Source organism: Trachemys scripta, chromosome 5 (assembly GCF_013100865.1).
Source record: "Trachemys scripta elegans isolate TJP31775 chromosome 5, CAS_Tse_1.0, whole genome shotgun sequence".
Classification (NCBI taxonomy): domain Eukaryota; kingdom Metazoa; phylum Chordata; order Testudines; family Emydidae; genus Trachemys; species Trachemys scripta.
The window spans coordinates 93,153,729-93,162,627 of NC_048302.1; the positions used below are offsets into that span (position 1 = coordinate 93,153,729).

At 42.9% G+C, this 8,899-nt stretch overlaps 1 pseudogene; it reads left to right on the top strand.

The window, feature by feature from the left end:
* The first annotated feature begins 5,552 nt into the window (after window positions 1-5,552).
* Window positions 5,553-8,899, top strand: part of LOC117878358 — a 5,084-nt pseudogene continuing 1,737 nt past the window's right edge.

An 8,899-nucleotide genomic window follows, 5' to 3' on the forward strand; every position in this document is an offset into this window, starting at 1 on the left:
GTCTAGAACGTAAAAGCTATTTTCCAATCTGTTTTCTGGACATCATGAATGAGGGTTCCTTTTTAGGTGGTGGGACTGCATATTTCTCCCCTCCAAGGCAAGTCTGCATGAAGCTTTCATTCCCCATGTGGTAAATTAGCTTTACATTGTGTAGTCCTTCCTAGTGGTACTTCTCTGAAGTAGCACAATTACAGCCCAGTGAAATTAATTGAGACTGCATGAATGTTACTCTGTAGGCTACAGTAATGGAGAACAGATAATTCCATAGTATGTGTAGAAAAGGAGGGAGAGATTTCAGCATAGTTGGTTCTTTGCTGAGTTTGGGTTAGTTAGGAAAGCATTGGGTAAAAGAACTACTAGAGCCTCCCCTGGAATAGTGCTTGGGGTGTGCTATAGACCACCGGGATCTAGCCTGGATATGGACAGAGAACTCTAACGTTTTTAGGGAAGTAAATACTAATAGGAACTGTGTAATTATGGGAGACTTTAACTTCCCGGATATAGATTGGGGAACAAATGCTAGTAACAATAATAGGGCTCAGATTTTCCTAGACGTGATAGCTGATGAATTCCTTCATCAAGTAGTTGCTGAACCGATGAGGGGGGATGCCATTTTAGATTTGGTTTTGGTGAGTAGTGAGGACCTCATTGAGGAAATGGTTATAGGGGACAACCTTGGCTCGAGTGATCATGAGCTAATTCAGTTTAAACTAAATGGAAAGATTAACAGAATTAAATCAGAGACTAAGGTTTACGATTTCAAAAGGGCTAACTTTAATAAATTAAGGGGACTAGTTAGGGAAGTGGATTGGACTAACATATTTAGGGATCTAAAGGCGGAAGGCGCCTGGGATTATTTCAAATTGAAGTTGCAGGAGCTGTTGGAGGCCTGTATCCCGAGAAAGGGAAAACGGCAGGAGATTTAGACCGAGCTGGATGAGCAAGCATCTCAGAGGGGTCATTAAAAAAAAATAGAAAGCGTACAGGGAGTGGAAGATGGGAGGGATCAGCAAGGAAACCTACCTTATTGAGGTCAGAGCATGTAGAGATGGAGTGAGAAAAGTCAAAAGCCGTGTAGAGTTGGACCTTGCAAGGGGAATTAAAACCAATAGTAAGAGCTTTTATAGCCATATAAATAGGAAGAAAACAAAGAAAGAAGAAGTGGGACCGCTTAAGACTGTAGATGGAGTGGAGATTAAGGATAATCTAGGCATGGCACAATATCTAACTGAATATTTTGCATCGGTATTTAATGAGGCTAATGAAAGGCTGAGGAATAGTGGAAGCGAGACGGATGGGAATAAAGGAGTGGGGATTGACATTACCGTATCCGAGGTAGAAGCCAAACTCGAACAGCTTAACGGGACTAAATCGGGTGGACCGGATGATCTTCATCCGAGAATATTAAAGGAACTGGCGCGGGAAATTGCAAGCCCGTTAGCGATAATTTTTAATGAATCTGTAAACTCGGGGGTGGTACCATTTGACTGGAGAATAGCTAATGTGGTTCCTATTTTCAAGAAGGGGGAAAAAAGTGACCCAGGTAACTACAGGCCTCTTAGTTTAACATCTGTAATATGCAAGGTCTTGGAAAAAATTTTGAAGGAGAAAGTAGTTAAGGACCTTGAGGTCAATGCCAATTGGGACAAATTACAACACGGTTTTACGAAAGGTAGATCATGCCAAACCAACCTGATCTCCTTCTTTGAGAAAGTAACAGATTATTTAGATAAAGGAAATGCGGTGGATCTAATATACCTCGATTTCAGTAAAGCGTTTGATACATTACCGCATGAGGAATTATTGATTAAATTGGAAAAAATGGGGATCGATATGAAAATCCAGAGGTGGATAAAGAACTGGTTAAAAGGGAGACTGCAGCGGGTCGTACTAAAAGGTCAACTGTCAGGTTGGAGGGAGGTTACCAGTGGAGTTCCTCAAGGTTCGGTTTTGGGTCTGATTTTATTTAATCTATTCATTACTGACCTCGGAACCAAATGTAGGAGTGGGCTGATAAAGTTTGTGGATGACACAAAGTTGGGAGGTATTGCCAATTCGGAGAAGGATTGGGATATCCTGCAGGGAGATTTGGATGACCTTGTAAACTGGAGTAATAGTAATAGGATGAAATTTAATAGTGAGAAGTGTAAGGTTATGCATTTAGGGATAAATAACAAGAATTTTAGTTATAAGCTGGGGACGCATCAGTTGGAAGTAACGGAAGAGGAGAAGGACCTCGGAGTCCTGGTTGATTGCAGGATGACTATGAGTCGGCAGTGTGACGTGGCCGTGAAGAAAGATAATGCGGTCTTGGGATGCATTAGGCGAGGTATTTCTAGTAGGGATAAGGAGGTGCTGGTTCTGTTATACAAGGCACTGGTGAGACCTCATTTGGAGTAGTGTGTGCAGTTCTGGTCTCCCATGTTTAAAAAGGATGAAATCAAACTGGAACGGGTACAGAGAAGGGCCACTAGGATGATCCAAGGAATGGAAAATCTGTCGTATGAAAGGAGACTCGAGGAGCTTGGTTTGTTTACCTTAACCAAAAGAAGGCTGAGGGGGGATATGATTGCTCTCTTTAAATATATCAGAGGGATAAATACCAGGGAGGGAGAGGAATTATTTAAGCTCAGTACTAATGTGGACACGAGAACGAATGGATATAAACTGGCCGTCGGGAAGTTTAGGCTTGAAATTAGACGAAGGTTTCTAACCATCAGAGGGGTGAAATTTTGGAACAGCCTTCCGAGGGAAACAGTGGGGGCAAAAGACCTCTCTGGCTTTAAGATTAAGCTTGATAAGTTTATAGAGGGGATGGTTTGATGGGATAAATTGATTTTAGTCAATAGGTCAATAACGTGCCATCGTTGGTAATTAGTAACAATGGTCAATGATGGGATATTAAAAGTTACTACAGAGAACTTTTTCCAGAGGGTCTGGCTAGAGAATCTTGTCCGCATGCTCGGGGTTCAGCTGATTGCCATATTTGGGGTCGGGAAGGAATTTTCCTCCAGGGTAGATTGGCAGAGGCCCTGGAGGTTTTTCGCCTTCCTCCGCAGCATGGGGCAGGGGTCGTTTGCTGGAGGATTCTCAGCGATTTGAAGTCTTTAAATCATGATTTGGGGACTTCAACAGCTGAGTCAAGGGAGAGAATTCTTCCAGGAGTGGGTGGGTCAGCTTTTGTGGCCCGCATCATGCGGAAGGTCAGACTGGATGATCATGGTGGTCCCTTCTGACCTTAGAGTCTATGAGTCATTCGTGCAGTATAAGCGTAGCTCAGTTTCAATTTCCAAAACCAAAGTAGAATGCCAACAGATGCCGTATTTAAGTGCAAATGTGAACACCAATTAGCACAAAGAAAATGCAAGAATTAAAGGCAGATGCACCCATTTTTCGCAGAAATCACTGTCAGATACTACATAATTAAATACCCATAAAATGTTATTTTTCCTGTTTGTTAAATCAGTGTTCAAGCAGAGGAGAAAATGGTTTACTATTTCTTATTACAGGCTTCCTTGCTACTAGGGTGTTACTAATGACATCACTTTATACCACCAGGACCTCCAGCAAGCAGGAGGCTCATGAATTAATCAAAGGATTTAATTTTCAATAGAACTGCCAGTGAATACATAATGAAAGCTTACCAACATGTGAACTTTCAGAACATGGTACTAAACAAACTTGTCATGCTCTTTTTAATGATTCACAGAGTTAATAAACAAATAACCTGCTCCTCATACTATAGACCAAAGAGCTAGCTGTTGTCAGATGCTACCGGTGTGGTGCTCTGCTCTATTCAATGTTGATATCAGTCGGCTGCGTGTGTGTGTTCCCTCTGTGTTCTGCTAGTACATATGTGCTCCCTGGCAATGGACCAGCTCAGTCAGTGGCAGGACTTTCCATTGCCCCCTAGGCCTCTGATACCAAGGGTTTATGTCTCCGGCCCTCATCTTACTACACTAGGGAAAGCAGTTGTCTGGAGCTGGTGCCTGGCTGAGTTTTGTGTGACTTTTTCATTTTGTTGCTATGCTTTTCTCTTCTCTTTTACAAAAAAGATAGTTTGAAACTAAGTAACTACATTATTCCCCCATTTTGTTAACCAAAACAAAAGTTTACTGCCAATGAAAGGAATGTGTGTATCTACAAAACAAGAATGTGCAAAAGCACCCATCTTGAAGTCACCACCATCTGTGGAAGAAATCAGAATTGTTTAGCGATTTGTCTCTAGACCCTATACTACTAACAGCTGATAGAGATTCCACTCATGTAGGCTCAGGTGGAAAGTGTCATGCTTTTGCACCAGATATGGACTGGGTACAGAACTTGCTTATACACACCAGATGTGTTCATCATAAGATCCTTTAATGCTCAACCAGCTGAGGTTTGTTTAAGTAAGGTATGTTACACCTAGTGCCACCAGTGGCTGAACAGTATAATACCATTTGGCATTCCTTTACAGAAGGAACTTGTGCCTTTGGAGCAGGAAAATTTGAGGGTTTTCCCACTGTTGCTATGGAGTTCCAGGTCGCCATGGTGTGTAGAACAGTGACAACTTTGAAGTTGTTTCTATCGTTCATTTAGTTATGTCCTTAATGGCACAGAGTGAAATATTATAGTGTATTTGTGTACTCAAACTGAGACAGCAAGACATGATCCTGCACCATGTAACTCAATATACACTTAACAAAATAACACTTTTAAACAATTCATTTTATATAGGATCGGTGAGGGGACAATTTTTTATGGAGTCAAGTTCTAGTCTTCTGTTACATATGTATATATATGTGAACATATCCCTTTAAAACCATAAGCCTTTTGTTTTAAAATGTAATTAATTTTAAGCATTCCATGAATATGAAATCTAGACATACAAAATTAAAAACTAATATTCAATATTGGAAATTGATATGTGAATACAAAAATAAGACATTTATTCCAGGCAGTGCTACATTGAGCATTTGCTGTCTCCTACCCTGCAGATTGCACCCAGAAATGAACACCCACATATACATTATTATTTCATAAAATGTAAAAAAGAGCCATATTTCTAGCTTCCCACATGTACTGTGCCCCTTGCTCCCACAGTTTGTCAATCAACAGAAAGACTGGAACAAATGCATTTCTTTAAATCATAAAAACTGACAAAGCTAATAACAAGATAACTATTGTACCAGGTGAACGTATATCCACCTTCAGAACTGATCGAGTGATTAAAGTGAAGGAAGGAAGACCTTTAAAATAAAAAAACTGCTTTACCATATCAACAGTGTGCTCCTCTTTCATCTTGTTTTCGGACGAGCTTCTTATTCAGTAGGAACTGTGTATCACATTTTAAAGTTGATCCTTATTTCTATGTAATGCCTGGTTGATCTGTGTGCCTACATCTGCAATTGTACTATATATGTCTGGGTACTTCCTGACTGATCAACTCATCCATCCACATCTAAAACTGCTCTCAAATACACAGTTGTTGCAATACATGTATATTGGCTTTGCACTCACCCGCTTTGCACTCACCCAAAGTCACTTATTATTTTGAACAGGTGAGTAACATGGCACTACTTTTATCCCATCAACATCAAACAGTAGCAGTATCTGTGTTGGTAAATTTTCCTGACAATTTGCATGTCTGATTTATATCATCTATATCTGGGTCTGCTTCCCATACTGTACTAGTTGTATTCAAGAATAATATAGGGCCAAATCCAATTTTCTATTCTTATGTCTTGCTGTGATAAAACCCATATTTTAGTGGTGATTTTGCCAGAGTAAGGGCTGATTAAGGGCTGCAGTAATTGCCTCAATTTCATTATACCTATTTGGAAAGAACTGAAGTAGAGAGAAAGAGAAGTGGAATCTACCACACAGGATTGCCCCTACTAATGCATTATTAGCAAGTAAAATACTGTTTTCCTTGCATGTAGAAAAGTTCTGTTAATATGAACATTGGCTTATTTCTTGAGTTTGCATAATTTTCATTAAATTACAATTAAAGTATACATTAACAGCAGGGGCATGTGTGTGTCACAGGGTGCCCTTGGGTCCTTTAAAACTTGGAGCTATAGTTGTAAGTCATATACCTGTACCTACTCATGTAGAGTCATCAGAGGGGAGAAGCACAGTGCACAGGGTTGCTCACCCTTGTGTCCTCCACTGTGTGCTCCAGGGGTTAAAAACTGCCATTTCCCCTTTCTCTTTTGATTTTCTCAAGCAGAAAATGGTGATGGTCTTCACCTGCTTGTATCTCCTGGTCCTCCAGAGCTTAATGTTAAGCCCCTACCCCATGAGCCATCCCTGCTGACTCAGGCACACACCATCTGAACCAGCTTAATGACATTCAGCTGGTCTGCCTACAAACTGCACCTCAGGAACAGCTGTACATGCCTGTGCTTCATACTCTCCATTTTCTTGCCCTCATGTCCCACCCTCATACCAAGTGGGGGGACCAGTTGCAAATTTCTAAGGCAAAGCTCCCCTGTGGGCCAGCCTGCCTTTGACCTTGTTTCACAGCCTGCCAGGGGAATGGATTGATAACTTCTTCATGGAGCAGTGAACTGCAGGCTCCAGTCCAGTGGGTACTGCCCCTGTGCACCGACCCTTAGTCCTGGTCGCAGGACAGCAGGCTTTGGTGGGTCTGGCCCTAGACGCCAACCTCCGGCCCCGGTCATGCAACAGCAGGCGCAGATGCCATGTACCAGCCCTGACTGCTGATCCCCAGCCACGTGGCAGCGGGCACCAATCCTCAAGCCCTGCCCATGCAGCAGTGGGCGCCAACCCTGGGTGCTGATCTCTGGCAACCAGCCCCAGGTGCAGATCTCCGGTGCTGGCTGCGCGCTCTAGCGGGTGCAGACTCTGGGCACTGACCTTTGGCCCCAGTCATGTGACAGCAGGTGCAGGCCCCAGGTGCTGACCCCCGGCTGCATGGCAGCGGGCGCCGACCTTGGAATCCTGCAGGTGCTGGCCCAGGGAGCCAACCATCAGCCCCATCCACGTGGCGGTGACACCCTGCATCCATCATCCCTGGTGCCTCACCTCCCCACCCCTCCATCCAGGTCGCAATTTGCCATGACTTGCTGTGAAAAGTGATATTTAAAAAGATACAAATATCACTTTCCAGGCTCCCCACCCACCGCCCCAATACCCATGGGCCCTGCTGCCTCCCCCACATTGTCCCAAGCTCCCTTCCATGGCCTCGCACGCCAGGCCTGCCCCACTCCTTGCCTCTTGTCCATGGCGCTCCCCCCACCACAGCACTATGGGCGGTTGTCCATATCGCCCACCCATAAGGCCTTGTTCGGTACTGGTTAAATCCACACCGCTCTGCTCCCTCAAATATAGAAGTCAAAATACTCCTATGCACCAGAGCATCCCAACAATCACTGAGATATAAAGTTTTAAAGTTGCCTTGTAAACGCCATAAATCATAATGCAGATTTGTTCTCTTCTAAATGTTACTAATGTACAGGCAGAGCTGTATTATGTAGATGTGGTTTCCTTTCAAATCACAAAACATATATACACTGTGTTTACATTTCCCACTACTGTAGCTCTGTAAGCAGCTATTGGTCAACCTCATTGGTAGGCTGAGATTGTTTGTGGCAAAAGAGTTAAAGACATGAACGGATATCAGAAAGTATTTCAAAAAAAACAGTGCCAGATAGTGCCTCTGTATGTGATACAGAGATGGTCCCACAGGAGCCACATCCAGCTAAGAAAAGCAGAACCTGGAAGGAAGAAAAATGAACATTTCCAGACCAGTGGGAAATGCAGTTTCTTGTGTTTCTGAAGCCGTCTGATTCCATTTCCGAGCAAGTTGCAGTGTGCACTGTTTGTAAGAGAGGTTTCAGAGTAGCAGCCATGTTAGTCTGTATCCGCAAAAACAACAGGAGTACTTGTGGCTCCTTAGAGACTAACAAATTTATTTGAGCATAAGCTTTCGTTAGCTACAGCCCACTTCATCGGATGCATAGAACGGAACATATAGTGAGGAGATATATATACACGTACAGAGAACATGAAAAGGTGGGAGTTGTCTTACCAACTCTGAGAGGCCAATTAAGTAAGAGAAAAAAACTTTTGAAGTGATAATCAAGATAGCCCAGTATAGACAGTTTGATAAGAAGTGTGAGAATACTTACATGGGGAGATAGATTCAATGTTTGTAATGGCTCAGCCATTCTGAATCTCTATTCAAGCTTAAATTGATAGTGTCTAATTTACATATTCATTCAAGTTCAGCAGTTTCTCATTGGAGTCCTTTTTTTTAAGCTTTTCTGTTGCAAAATTGCCACCTTTAGGTCTGTTACTGAGTGGCCAGAGAGGCTGAAGTGTTCTCCTACAGGTTTTTTGATGTTATGATTCCTGATGTCAGATTTGTGTCCATTTATTCTTTATTCTATTCAGAGACTGTCCGGTTTGGCCAATGTACATTGCAATGCCCCTCTGCCAAGAAATTCATCAAATCAAAATGTATGCAATACCATGTCACTATAGCACTCATGCTGTGGTACTTGAAGAGAATTACCACAATTAGTTTCAGAGGTGCAAGCTATTACATGATGCAAAAACCGAGTTTGAAAGACAACAGCGGCAGCTCAAAGGTTTTTCTGAATAAAGCGAATCAGCTTTGAGTGGCTACTTTTAAAGTTGCACTACTTTTGGGGCAAGCAAGGAAACTATTCAGCGATGGAGAACTCCTGAAGAAAATTGTTCTGGCCATAGAATCAGAAGGTAAGCTTTTCAGAGAGATACAACTGAGCAATGACACATTACAGAGGACCAAAAGAGAACTGGAAAAGTCACAGCCAGGGCAGGCTCCAGGCACCAGCCGACCAAGCACGTGCTTGGGCGGCAGCTCGGAAGGGGCGGCCAATCTTGGGGTGGCGGGGGGCGCTCAGGG